The sequence below is a fragment of the Oryzias latipes genome, chromosome 21, assembly GCF_053564925.1.
Source record: "Oryzias latipes strain Hd-rR chromosome 21, Olatipes_Hd-rR_3.1".
Classification (NCBI taxonomy): Eukaryota; Metazoa; Chordata; class Actinopteri; order Beloniformes; family Adrianichthyidae; genus Oryzias; species Oryzias latipes.
Window position 1 is genome coordinate 5,963,378 of NC_136257.1, and position 14,727 is coordinate 5,978,104.

The 14,727-nt window shown below is 39.0% G+C and overlaps 1 protein-coding gene across 5 annotated transcripts in view; it reads left to right on the forward strand.

Moving 5' to 3' along the window:
- Window positions 1-493: 493 nt before the first annotated feature.
- The window catches only part of arhgef49 (Rho guanine nucleotide exchange factor 49), a 60,866-nt gene continuing 46,632 nt past the window's right edge, over window positions 494-14,727 (forward strand). For all 5 annotated transcript variants that reach the window (XM_020713066.3, XM_011489264.4, XM_078939847.1 and 2 more), the window contains exons 1-2: window positions 494-777; window positions 6,385-6,460. The gene's annotated coding sequence lies outside the window, so the exon portion shown is untranslated. The remainder of the gene's footprint in view (window positions 778-6,384; window positions 6,461-14,727) is intronic.

Below are 14,727 nucleotides of genomic sequence, written 5' to 3' on the forward strand. Positions count from 1 at the left end.
ATTATGTTAGTTTCATTGTATGCATGACAATGACAAGTATCTATCTATCTATCTATCTATCTATCTATCTATCTATCTATCTATCTATCTATCTATCTATCTATCTATCTATCTATCTATCTATCTATCTATCTATCTATCTATCTATCTATCTATCTATCTATCTATCTATCTATGAGAAAAATCCTGTGGAAACATGACTTAGATAGCTAAAATCTTTACAGACACATTTTGTAAATGTATTCTGGTTTTCAGACAAGGAGTCATTGTTGGAAAATGAAGTAAATTTAGAGAAAACATGTTATTTATAAACTGGTGTCCCCTCAATCCTCCTTTACGCAAACCAACTAAGCTTTCTTTTTTATTGATTTACTTTTAAAACAATATTCATTCCTTGTGGAGTCTACCCAACAATGACTCCTTTTCCAAAATCTACTGATCCTTGGATGTTCAACTTTAACTGGGGAAAGTCTACTTTACGAGCTGCTCCTGAATGCACCACGGTTCCCAAGGAGAACCCCGCAAAAGGAAAGAGTCTGCTGTCTGGGAGACTCCTAAACACCTCCAATGACGCACAGCGGTGCCTGCATCCTGCCGGATTTCACTTGAATTCCGTTCCGATCCAGACTGTAGCGGTTTCGGCTTTTCCAGCTGAATCTGGGTCTTAATGAAGACGCGAGGTTTCCACCTGCGCCCTGGACCTGCAGGACCTGGAACGAACCCGGACTCCTGTTTTTCACTGTGGTGAACTAAGGACACGCTTTGAATGAGTTGTGGGTAGGTTACTTACTGTAGACCGAACGAAAGAATCTGTGAGTTTAGATGACGAAGCTTAACAATGTCAGTAATTTAAATGCAGCTTAACTCACTTAATTCGCTCTTGACTTGAGATGCAGGGAGCTTATGACAGCCACAAATGAACTCAGGGAACCTTTTTCATACGGTACTTGATTGCATTTGTGCTTTTCCTATTCCTTTAAAAATGTTCAATAGTTCTAAGCAACTTGCATTTTTCCAAAATGCTGGTTTTTAGTGTTTAAAGGGAAACTCCACATTTTGTTTTGAAAGTCCTCAATGCAAACCTAAAAGGCAACAGTGATTTCTGAAACCAAATGCTCTGGTAACTAATGGGTATTTATTATTATTATTATTATTATTATTATTATTATTATTATTATTATTATTATTATTATTATTATTATTATTATTATTATTATTGTTATTATTATTATTAACAATTAAAAGAGAAACAATCTTTTCTATCCAATATCCAAAACTATTGCTATTGGTGCTCCTGCTGCAGGGCTGAAATCTGCAGGTTTCTCTTTCTTACCTCTATTATATTATTATTAAAGGAAAGAACAGTCTATGCTATTTCTATCCAAGCAAGTTACTTTTATGTTGTGCTATTTTCCCACTAAATGCCTTTCCTTCTTTACTGTATTTTGCTTTAAAAAAATGAAACTATAATAGTTTCATCTTAGCATCTGCAGTTACTGCAGTCATATTTGACCATTGAATGTATAATATATAATAACTGGACGAATCGCGCGTGAAGTCAATTCAGTCGCCATTTTTCTGCGACATATCCCTCGCCATTGGGGCCAGACGTCCTTAGCAAGCCGTGATTGGTCCGTCTACATTTCTATGGCAGCCACTCTCACTCCAATCGGGTGTGAGCTTGTTAGAGGGCCACACCCCTACAACTGAAAGAGGGCATTGGAGAATATCTGTCAATCAAGGGCTTCAAACGCTCAACACGAGGCATCCGATTGGCAGTTTGTAACTTGAATAACTTGCACTACAGCAAAAATATCACGAAAAAAAAATAGGATTTTCAAGAACGTGTTGATAAACAGTAGTAGAGCAAGAGAGGTTTTTCTGACTGAGTAATAGCTGTTTATTTCTCAATAGATTTCAGCATTTTGGAACCGGCGGGTACTTCCCATTTGGACGGCCATGGGAGAAGGTTGTTCAGTCCGGCTACTGTCAATGGGTTCGAGTAGAGATAAGATAAAAAAAGGGGGGGGTTTCATGGACAATAATGAAGACCCACTCTGATCATCTTTTGATCTCTTGTACAATTGTACCCAGTGGTTCATTTTCAGTCAAAATCAAAAGAACCCTGCGTCGTTTTTTAGGACATAGTTTCTGCAGAGCAGCAGGAGTTCTTCAGAAGTTCATCTGCGTTGTGGGCAGTACTTTTGGGGCGGAGCAACCCTTCCTCCTCCTTCACTTTTCGTTACTGAGAGCTCTCTGTTTACACTCTCTGCCGCTAGCTTACAGCCCCTCACACCACTTACATTACAGGCGCAACAATAATAGCGAGCAATATCGGAGCTGTCCAACCGTACAGTTCTGATCCAGATTCCAGCTCGGACGAGGAAAACAAAGACGTTTATGGATCTATTTTCAGCTGCATCAGAATGGAGGAGAGCAGGGAGATTGTGGTTCACCCAGCGTATTTTTTACGGAATCTTTTTCATACTGCAATTTTTCATCTGCTCCTCATTGACATCAATTTGAATATTTTTTGTTTAAATGTCGTAATATATGTCCGCCAGCATCAGAAAAACGCCACAAGAACATGTCTAAAACCCCCCAAAAATGATCAGAGCGGATCTTTAAAATCAAATGACATTACAAAAATGACATTTAATTTTTTTTTTTTTGCCATCATTATCTTGACCGTTACTTTAATCAAAAAGAGAAACTGCATTCTTCCCTGTTTTCCATTATGGGAGTCCACAAAACCTCCCTGGAGCTCCTGGGAGCCATTTACTCTCTCTTTATTTTAAGCATGATTGGTCTGCAGCAGGCAGGAAGGCAGGTGCATCCAAGCCAGGACTGGAAATGCTTCTGGGGCTGATGGGAATGCTGGCTGACTTCCAGACTGCAATCAGATGATGTTAATGAATACGGGAAAATGGTGTTATTTGCACAACAGCAGCAGTTTGCTTGTTTTATTGGAATGAATAATGCTGGATAATGAGACCTCAGGCCGTCTTGGTATAAATATTTGATGAATTCAGATTTGTTTAAAGTTTTTCTTGCTGAGCGAAACACGTGTGAGGAAAATCTAAGGTGCAGTTTGCATTCTCTGCAAATTTAGCTTCCACAGCTTTAGGGTTTTTATTATTAGCAACAAAAAAAAACATGTTTTTCAATGACTGATCCGTTAAAATCAAACTCCTGACTCCACAGCAAACACTAGGTGCCACTTTCTTTTAGTTCTGCATCACGTGAAGGAATTTAATTAAGGCTTTTTTCACTTTCTGCCATGTTATACATCACCACACAGGAATTTGATGGATTTACAGATGAGCAACATCGCAGTGTTTTCAAGGATCTCCTTGCTTTCCTTTGTACTTTAGCATTTTTTATAGCTTTATTTGTATTAGAGTGTCTTATGAATTGAATGACCCTTTCAACAGACTTTGAAGCATTTTTCCTTTACATTTAATTTAGTTTTTAAAAGAAAAAAAGTTTTAGTGCAGCATCCTGACTGATAAACTCAAGGTGAATGAGAGGTTTTCTGTCCGCTCACGTCTGGATGCCACAGACTTGCAAACATCCTTACAGAATGCATAAAACAGCACTGATGTGGTGCTGGGTATGCATTTGACTTCATAGTATGTCAGGGACTCTGCAGGCCTCCTTTAAAGTATTTGACACTGTGAATATTTGCAGCAGAGAGCTTCTCAAACTGCATCCTTGAGACTTTCACAGTGAGTTGTTGGCATGCCTCTGATCGGGGACTTTCCTTTGGCATGCTGAAAATGTGTCTGCACTCGTTAAGAAACCACGAAGCCGAGCAAAAATTCAAAGAAATCTCAATGATATACATGCCTTCTCATGCGTATTGGTGAAATGAATCCTCTCACATCATGTTCTCATTTAATATAATACGGTCCACACAACTTAAACAGTAATTGCCTCACATTTCTCAAAATGTGATGAGACAGCTTCAGCCTGTCGGCCTAAACCAGTAGTTATGAGTGACAGGCAAACTTGAGCCCCTGCAGCTGCTGATGCTAATGTGTGCAAAACATGGAATTTGGCTTAATGGAATATAATTACATTTTTTTTTAAAAGCCTTACAGGCCCACATACTGATTTACAGTTCACAGACTTCTAATTGCTTTGATCCTAAGTTTTACTTAAAAGAATTGAAAGTCCCCCACACCTGAAAATGTTAATTATCACAGTGGATGATACCCACAATTCAGAGGCTAATTTCTATTGAAATACTGCTGCTCTGCAGAAACTATGTCATATGTCGGTTTTTTTAATTTGTGGCTAAAAAGGGAATTATCCTAATTAAAAGACCACTGGGAACGCTTTTATAATAGATCAAAAGATGATCGGAGTGGGACTTTGTTTGAACAACCTATTTGATAATTAATTTTTAGTGTTTATTTATAATCTAAACCTGCATTTGTGCTGCTGCTGATGCTTTTCTGTCACCTGCTTCAGCCACCACGACCTTCCACTGGATAAATCAGAGCAGATATGATTTTAATCATCCATTTTTTTCTGCAGCATAGTTATAAAGATGCATTTCAAATCTGTCCTCATATAGGCATTTAGCCTCGGAGGCAGGAACGCTCCTCAAGGTTGAGAGAAACTCATTTCGAGATTTTTATTTAAGAATTCAAGGCAAAGAGGGGATGATAAAGGGAGCTGGTTTGAGGCATCAGATCTCGTCTCCTGGACCCCCTCTGTCCCCTGAGAGCCTCCTTTGTTCCTCTGTCCAGCCTGCTGGATAAACGAGAAAGCGTTCCCCTGTGTCCTGTTAGAACATCAGTCACAGCTGCATGCACGGCCACGTGAAGGCAGAATGACTGACGGTGTCTGCAAGTATCTGTCACCCATCCCCTCCCTGGAGAAAGTAATCGAAACAGTGCATTGTGGGTGAGTCCCAATAACAGAAACCCACTAATGTTGGTGGAGTAATTAGGAATCAGGCAGCTGCGGCAGAGATGAGCTGCATCTGGGAGAGCATCAGGAAGTGATGCTGCTTTAGTTGAAGCTTTTCAACATGAACTTGGGCGCTGGGTTTACCTCATTACCTCATTCACAGAGTCATGGTCGATTCAGTTCGGGTCACGGAATAATTTTTCATGTCTGAATGCGAAGAGATTGGAAGACGAAAACTAGAGGGTAGAAAGGAGGATGTTAAAATGCTGCCCTGCACATTTTTCTGTCTCACACAGACGCTCTAAGTAGTAAAATACAAAGAAATAGGGCTGTTATGTTTCACAAATTTCACACTAAGTCATAATATCATAACTTTAAAGGTGCTTCTTTGTTTGCTGTTGTTTTTCCTGTAGTCTTCAGCTCAATTCGATTTTTTTTTGTGTGTTTTTAACATTTTCTTGTGGATTTTTTGTGATGATGGAGGACGCATATAAAGAAAATTAAGATGCATTTCTGAGTTTTCAGTAACTGCTGAAAAAAATGCTTTTTGAAAGGTTGTGATATCGACAACAGACTAGGCTGACCACAAGATTCCTGCTCCTCTCAGCAATGGGGAGGGTAAGGGGGGGCGGTATTGCTCCACGGCAAGAGTCCCTATACAACAGCTCTGCAGAAACTATGTCCTAGAAAAGCATAATCAAAAAATTATCTAATAATCTAAACTTAAAAGACCACTGGGAACTTTTCAAATGGATTAAATGGTTATTGGATTGGGATATATAATATATTACAAGTTCATAGTCCCAAATTTAGCCTTTATTTGAAGACCTCCTAACCCTGGTCTCGCATTTTTTGGTATCATATGAAATACATTTAATTAAACCTTCATTTTATGTTTCACACAGAATTTATTTGGCCAATCAGTTTACAAAGAGCCGAATTAAGTAATATTTGAAGAATTCTACACTATTTGTAGGATAGTAGACAAAATTGTAGAAAATTTCTGTAGCATTATCTTATAGTTTTATGGTTTGTAATCTGGGAGATTGATTAAGGAAATTTGCTTTAGTTCATCCGGCTAGTCTGTTTACTAGGTAAAAAACCCCAAAACAAATGCAAAAAATGTAAAAAGCTGAAAAACTTGGGTGTCGGGGAAAAAAGCTAAAAAACTAAACCTCTTCCTGAACTCAAGATGGTAAATTTGATCCTGGAAGATTGTCTTAAATGTACTGTAAAGTTAAGATAAAAACAAGAGCAACAGTCTTGGATTTGATGATGTTTCCCACTAACTTAAGGTTGTAGGACAGATAATTGTAGAGACGTTTATGGTTGAATTTCAATTTCACAAAGTGACTTTATCTACAGTAGCCTTGGATCATCCTGTAGCTGATAAAAAAGACATGAAACATGCATGTAAAATACATCAATCCACAAGAGGTTTTCTTTTCTTTTCTTTCTTTACAGGAAGCAAGAATTTGAGCCACACCATGCTTAGGAAGGTAAACTTCATCCGATTGTCATGATTGCTCCTGACTGAAAGGTAAGAATTTGAAAAACATGTTTTAGTTTTATTAAACTTAAGTCAACCACATCTTTTGAACCATGTTTTGAATGTAATTTAATATAAAGTCTTTTTTTCAGAGTAATGCAGATCCAGATTCTGAGCTTTATTTGTTCTTGTAGCCGTTAGACTGTACAGCCGGATTCTTTGTTCCAGAAAACGCTGAGACTGAAATAGCTCGCCTGACAGTTCTTTTTTGTTTTGAAGGAGTTGCCGTCCTCTGAGGCTTCCCATCCACATGCTTAAGGCAGCAGAATAGGGCTGGAGACATGCATTTCTCTGAGAGATTTCCCCCTGTGAACAAGTGTTTCTGTGGGTGTGAGTGACTCGAATGCGAATGCAGAATGCTAATAAGAATTGAAACCCCTGCTATTTGTGTGCTACCTGTCAGCTTGGAGGCATTTCCTCCTTGTGTGTCTTTGTGCTGTATGAATTTACTCACCACCGCGTGGTTCAGTCTGATTCCGGTCAGAGAATATTCTCCAGTAGGAGGAATATCTTTTTAAAAAGCTGCTGAATCGACAAGTCTGTTTTCAGCAAATAGGTTGAGTAGTTTGTCTGCAGGATCCCAAAGGAAACTGTCTGATTCAATCGACCAAAGACTCTTCGGTGACCCCCCCGCCTGCTTTGCCTTTAGCTATTTGTTTGGGTAGAAAAATGCATGAAAGTAGGGCTTTGTACATCTCCTTTCTCCTTCCTTCACTCCATCCATCTAGCATCTGGCTCTGAAATGGAAGCTTTCTTTGTTTGTGCATGTAAAGAAAACCCTGTTGAGACTGTAACAATGCATAAAGGTGCTTAAAGCTTATTGTTAAACCGGTAAAAACATTGGAAGAAAACATTTCTAGGCCTCAGATCCTAAACACTTAAGCCTCGTTTCCACCGAGTGGTCCGGTCCGGTCCAGTTTAGAATGGTCCGGAAAAGATTGCAGGCGGCGTAGAGAAATGCAGTCGCTTTCTTTTGTCGTAATGACCTTCAGGCAGTCAACGGGTGTCAACGGTAGCTTCGCCCTAACCGGTCTGTTTCATTCTTCTATGGACCTACAACCAATAGGGGGCCCAAGAATGGTACGGTTCGGTCCGCTTTAACGGGTTTACTTTATAATGGAGAGGCTCAAAATACCGAACTGCACTGGACTGGACAGTACCGAGGCTTTTAAGTCCCACTCCAATCATGATATAATTGTAAAAGCGTTTCCAGTTTTTTTCCCCCATCAAGATTTTGATGTTTTTAGCCAAAAATCTAAAAACCTGTAATTCTCTAGGACATAGTTTCTGCAGAGTGGCTGTAGTTTATTAGGAATTCACCTCTGAGTTGTGAATGGAATCGTTGGCACGGAGTAAGCCTGCCCCCACTTCCTATCATCCCTTTGGTTACACTCTCTACCACTAGCTAACATTATAACTATCTAGCTGTACAGTTTGGAGCCAGATTCCAGCTCAGTCGACAAAGACGTACTTGGATCTGGTTGTCTGCAAGTGGATGCATCGGAATAGAGCGGAGCACATCTATGCAAGGTTTTTCATTTTTATTTTGTCTGCTCTTGATTTACAACAATTTGAATAAAGAGATACTCGGAAATGCAATGTCGAGCTTAATTTTTTTTTTTAAATGTCCTCCAGCATGAGAAAAATCCTACAAGAATATGTTAAAAACACCAAAAACACTATTTTCCACTATTTTCCTACTGTGCACAGGAATGACCACATTAAAGTATTTATCACAGTAAATAGAAAGTACTTTTTCAGTTTTTTGTTATTTTTTTGTCACAGCAAAGCACCACACTGTCACAGTCCATTGTTGAAGCATATTACCTCTCTATCCAATTGACCGGTGTCCTTTTGGTTTGTTCAGTCCTCAACAAACTTTTCACATAGTCCTGCTGGAATTTCTTCCCCAGATGTGTAAGATGAAAGTTAATTTTGACTTACCGGTACATCTGAGCACATGCGTGTTGTGTCCATCCTTAACACATGGGTTTTATAGGATAACCCATAAATGGAGGTCAGAGCATCGTGACGGTGTATAAAACTTTACTGTTTGTAAGTTACTTTAAAGCTAATTTAGATGAATTCTTGTTTGTTTTTTTAGTAAAAATATTCATTTTTGTGCACCTATCTGCAGCAAACCAGACACAGATCATGGTGCTTCTCGCTCCATACCTTTTGTAGTATGTTTCTTTGATTAACAATTTAACCTTTATGGTTTTTGGCTAAATATTAAGAAATTAAGAAGGTTTTGTTCATTGAACCAGATTGTTTTTTTACTCTCATCATCAATCAGCTAGACACACCTATATTTATATATTTTAGTAATAAATTTACTAGTTACTGACTAAATTAACCACAACAGCAAAACAAAATAATCAACTAAAAGTGAGTATTTTGGAATCACAGTAACCAACAGGTGTAATTTGAAACACAGTTTAATGACTTATGCCCTTTAAACTTTATAAAAGATTCTATCTTTTAATATCAATGATTCCTATTTAACATTAACATTTAACATTATTAATGAATGCAACAGATGTATCCGTCAGTTGTCCACCAGATTAGATTAAAACGGGTTTATTTTTTAAAACATAAGTGAAAAAAAATAGCAAACTTACCAGTAGTCATTCTCTTTTTTAATTTCTATGTAGGTGCAGGGATGTTTACTGACTAAATATTCCACATTCACCTTCTGCCATTGACGTATAAATTCTGGTGTGTTCCAGAGTTTCCAGGACTCCATCTTTTGCTCTGACGTTTGCTATGCCTGGATTATGGTGCACAATGCGTTTTATCTCTGCTTCCCACACATCAATTTCCTCGCGATATGTCTTGGGAACACTTAAATGATTGATTTCCTTGTTTTTGTGGGGAATGCTTTCAGCTTATAGGCTCACTAAACCTTTTTCTTTTACTTTTTATTTTTGGCCTTTTTTGTATTTCTTTGTCATATTACTAAACTACTTCACAGATGTTATTATGGAATTTGAAAGGGGAAAATTCCTAATTTGACAATTAAAAGATGTTCTCATTTAGTCAGATGCGGAAAATCATTTTGTGTACACGTGTTCATCTATCTATTTTTAATATCCACTATTGTCTGTAGTTTAGTCTCACATTTGTGTCACTCTGACAGTTTTCCATTAAGTTAATATTTATTCAGGTGCGTTCTGGTTTGTGCTCTGCTTACGGTTTAATTTCCATGTGGTGATATTTCTTCTCTCTTGGCACATTCGGAGGAGAAGCTGATTAAACTGAACCTGTCATCAGCACCAGACGGTGCACAAATGATGCAGCTTTAGGAGCTCAGAGCATGGCACCCAGCAGAAAAAGGATTGATTGATGGGTAAATTGGATCTTGTGGCCTCTTACCAAAGGCTCATGTTCATCCAGTGTGGCTGCAGGCATGTTAGTTATAATAGAAGGCTGTGGCTTTAAAGCGACCAATACAATGCTCAAAGAGCACACACCATGTGCGTTCACATTTATTCACAAATGCACGTCAGCATGTGGGTCACAGTCTTGACGCAACATAAATGCCAGTTTAATGGACCACATGCCTTTATTTCGTGTCAGGCCGACTACGATCCAATGGAAAATTTAGTAATGAATAAGGTTAAGAGGTCACAGTGATAACATGTAACCCTGTTTTTTTTTACTTGCTGAACAGGTCAGCTCCTCTAGTTCCTGCTTTGTCTTGTCAATAATAACAGGTTGTCATCATTTTGTTATGAAACCAAGTACAAAAAGCTTTTATGTAAAATCTGGTGTTTAAATTGTAAAACGCAAAAAGCTCCACAGTAAAACGGAAAACAGGTTTATCATGGTGTTGTAACCTTTGCGAGTTGGACTCATTTTGTTGTCATTTCAAGGAGAGATGAGATGCATGAAAATAATCAGACAAAGTTTTGCTTTGACTATTCAGGTATGAAGACTGTAGACCTGCAACAAACTACAACTTGAAGGTGGTTTTGAGAACTTATTGCAACATGAGATAAACCCTAAAGTACAGCCTCTCTCCATTTTTACTGGAATCACTTGTAGTTTCCTGCAAACATCTTTTAAAGTTCCACACAGGTCAGCCTAAATCCAAAAACTTGTGTTGTTTTCTAAGACACAGTTTCTGCAGAGCAGCAGTTCATTACAGATTTGCCTCTGAGTTGTGGGCGGGACCATTGTACCCCGCCCCCACTTCCCCTCCTTGATGCTGAAACCTCCGAGCAGGGGGCTTGTGGGCCGCCTAGCATATTTTCTACGTCACAAATACAAGCTTTTTGAAATGGCTTTTTTTTTTTTACGTCTGCTCCTGATGCACAACAATTTGAATAAATGCACTCAGAAATCCAGGTTTGAGCTTACTATAGTGTCCTCCGTCATCAAAAAGAAATGCCACAAGAACATGTTAAAGACGCCAAAAATACGATTTTTCTTTTGATTTGATTTGAAATGGTTTATTTTAAGCAATCAAATAAGAATGATTTTTTGATTTGATTTTACTGTTTTAAAAAGTACGTTTTGTGCTAGAAAACCTCTGGTTGTCAGTATAACCACTTCTAACCTGGATAATTAATCAATTTGTTACAGATTTTCACAAGTCAGTTAGACTGAATGCTAGATTTGACCTGATTCCTGAACATTTTGGGGCGGCAGTGGCTCAGGCGGTTGAGCAGGTCGTCCAATGATCGAAGGGTCAGCGGCTTGATACACGTTCCCCCAAGTCAATGGTTGTTGTCCGTGGGCAAGACACTTCCCCCCTCCCTGCCTCCAGTGCGCCCCCACTGGGGTGTGTATGTGTGTGAATGTCCCGGGGATGATCAGAGGGCAGAACTGGCAGCCACGCCTCTGTCAGTCCGCCCCAGGGCAGCTGGCTGTACTCGTTGTAGCTCACCATCACCAAGTATGAACGAAGGGGGAATGAATATTGGAGATGCATTGTCAGCGCTTTTAACGTCTGGAAAAGCCCAGATAAATCCAATCCATTAATATTACTATTTATTTCTTTTTGAAAATTTAGGTACACTAAAGTAGTAGTTTATTTTGTGAAATTTAAGTTTGATACTAAACTACAATCTCGTTTTGTTTATAGCTGGTGTCTCCAAGATGGGGACGGATTTTTTCAACAAGCAAAAGCGCTGACTTTTTACCTGAAAGCCAAAGGGTTTCTGCTTGGTTGTCACCTGCTGGTGACACGCTGGCCTTAAGCAAAAGTTCCAAACCGTGGCCCAGGTTCATAGTAAAAAATGTAAATTTCTCTTTGAAAGTGATATTTAAAAAAAAAAATCAAAACTCTTGTTTCAGTTATAAATAAGGTTATAAAGGTACAAATACAAAAAAAAAAGAAGTACAGCACTCTTTTTTGCAGCAAATTTAGTATAACATTTTTTTGCATGATGTATATAAAATGAATACACAGAAAACGGAGGTCAGTGGGAAAGTGCAGACTGACTGAACTTCATTCCAGTGAACCAAAACCTGGTTAATTGTGTGAATATAGTTTAGTGGGTTGAGGCCGAGCCTGTGGCTACATTCAGTATGTGTGTCATTGTGTTCCATTGTGCATTGTGACCTTCAGCCACCACACAATCACTCGCCCCTCTGCTGATTGTCAAAAGAAACGCGTTGTTGTCTACAATGGCATTGTGGTTGCCCAGCAATCAAGCTCTGGATGAACTGGGGAAAAGACAATTTTACAACATCCTGTATAACACACTCCTCCCCCTCTGAAATGTAAACACTGCCTTCAAACCAAGAGTACAACAGCTATGCATTATTCTGACAGTGGTAACCATTGTGCAGCGTTGAGTTCCACATAAAATAAACAGAGCTTCTGCATACTGGACTTAAAGAGTGTTTGGGCAATAACAGTCCTAACCTGGTTTTTCTTATTTTTTATCTTTTTCCCATTATTTTGGACGCGTTTAGACCTTCAGTGTTAGTCAACGCAAAAGAAGCTGTGTCATCGTACTTTATCTCCGCGTGCCGTTCCTCCCCTGAGACATGGAAGCCGAGCTAAATTTAGCAGACCTCAAAAATTAATGGCGTGGCAAGTTCTTATTGAGTTTTCAACCCACAAATGTCTCTGGCCGCTTTTCCCAGTAAAAGGTTTGTCTGTGACTTACTCAGAGAGCTCTCCTATGAATTATTGAGGTAACAGCGAAGCCCTCATAAATTATCCATCTGTGTCGCCCGCAGTGACTGGGGCACACATCTCAGCTTGACCCATTGGTACCACCCGGACCTGGGTCCGGTAACGGGAAAATACCAACCTTGACAGTAACATGCGTGTACATCGGGCGCACGTTGTAGTCCTCTAGCTGCAGCTTCCATTATTCTTTTGCAGAGACTGAATGTGAGTCCATTTAATCAGGCTGACCAAGAGTAATGTAATTGATATGCTAGTCTTCCTGCATGCATGAATACATTTACATCTAAAAAATACTGTCAAGTCTGTAAAAGTCTGTTTTACTGATAAAATTATGTAACTGTTGCATTAGAATTTATGAAGCAGAAGCAGTCCGACACCTCTTTGGGGATTTAGTCCCCTTTTACATTTTTGTTTTGACTGCACAGCTCATAAATTCTGCCCTTAATATTAGTTTAATATTAAGCAGTAGAGACGCAAAGATAAATATCTGCTTCTAAATATAAAGAAGAATGTCAGACAGCTTTGCAAGTTTGAATTTTCCAGACTGCAAACGTTTTACATTTGAGTTTTAAGTTGAATGATACCCAAAATCACAATTGTCAATACAGACACGACTGCTATGTTTACTGTGTTTATCACAAAGGGAAAAGTGACCATTTTCCTTTTTTTTTTCTGATTACAAAAACTAAATGCAAAACACAAACATGACAGTTTTTCCCTCTAGTTTATTAGTGTTTTCCAAAGGCTGTCCATGTTGCAGAGATATTGTGCACCCTCATGAATTCCTTACAACGGTGGCCTATTTGCAACATGAGCTGCATCTGCAGCAATCAGCCAGTTTGGGTCGTTACTCATAAGAGATTTCAGTTCATTGAGTTCTACAAAGCCAGGAAGGCTGTGTTTACATGCTCCTTTCTTGCCGTGCTGTGCCACCATTCTTCCTGCAGTTAGCCTATTGACTGATTGATTGAAATGTTGGAGAGTTGCTGGATACTGAGGAAGGACTTGATCAGCCTTTTACTGTGTTTACGTTGACTGTAAGCAGCTTTGCAATGCTTAACAGTGTGGGCTGATGGTGAAACAATCCCTTCCTAGGTGGTAGGGGCTGCTTCGTCCTCCCTATGTGTGACTCATTTGTGGTTAAATGTGAAATCCCTGCAAATCGGACGAGTTGCATGAACGCAAGAAACAGTGGAAAAAGAGCATGGTTTAGTTAAATAGGCACCAGGAGAGCTCTTGAATCAACAGCGTTGCCTCTGTGTGACATTTGTTTGCACTTATGATAACATAAGTCGTCTGGTTGTAATGGCTGGATTGGTGGGATTCACACCGGAAGTCAGGGATTCCACATGATTTTAGAGAATTCCTCCAATGCCCTCTGCAAAAAAAAACATACATTATTGTGTTATTTCAACACACTACACATTTACGTTGGAATCTTTGTGGGAGGTTTGTTTTTTAAGGTAAGCTGAGGTGAGAAAACTGCATGAGCATAGGAAGGCTGGACCTGTCCATGTATGTGTGAAATGATTGCCTGCCTTTTTCAATATCGTTTTAGATGAAAGGAGAAAGAATAGTCGGTGTAATATTTCATCCGCCCTGATGTCCATCATTCATCAAACCCTAGTTGACCCATCCATCTATTTAGGGCTTCTTTAATTGATCCGTGGATCCATCCATCCTAAGCCCCTCAATGTCTGAGAGCTCTTTGTCATTGGACTAAATTGCAAGAAAATAGTCTGTGTTTGTGTCGTTTGGAAAATTTTCCATCACATTTAAACAAGATAAGATCATTTATGTCACCTGTCTCCTCATAAATGACAAGTCCTCTCTGGCGGTCTCTGACCATCTTTTTTTGTTGTTGCAATTCTTCTTTTTTACAGCCCCTTTGAGGGAAAATTTGACCCCTGCCACATATTTAAAAAGAAAAAAAGAGAAGAGATAATTGCACCTTGTATTTGGTGAAAATGAATTATTGGCATGGTGACCCCCCCCCCCCCCCCCAAAAAAAAAATAATGACATCTTAGCAGGCGAAAGCATCAAAAAAATGAATGGGTGCAAAATCTCTTAGAGAGCAAAAACATTTTTTCTCCCTGAATTTACTAACTA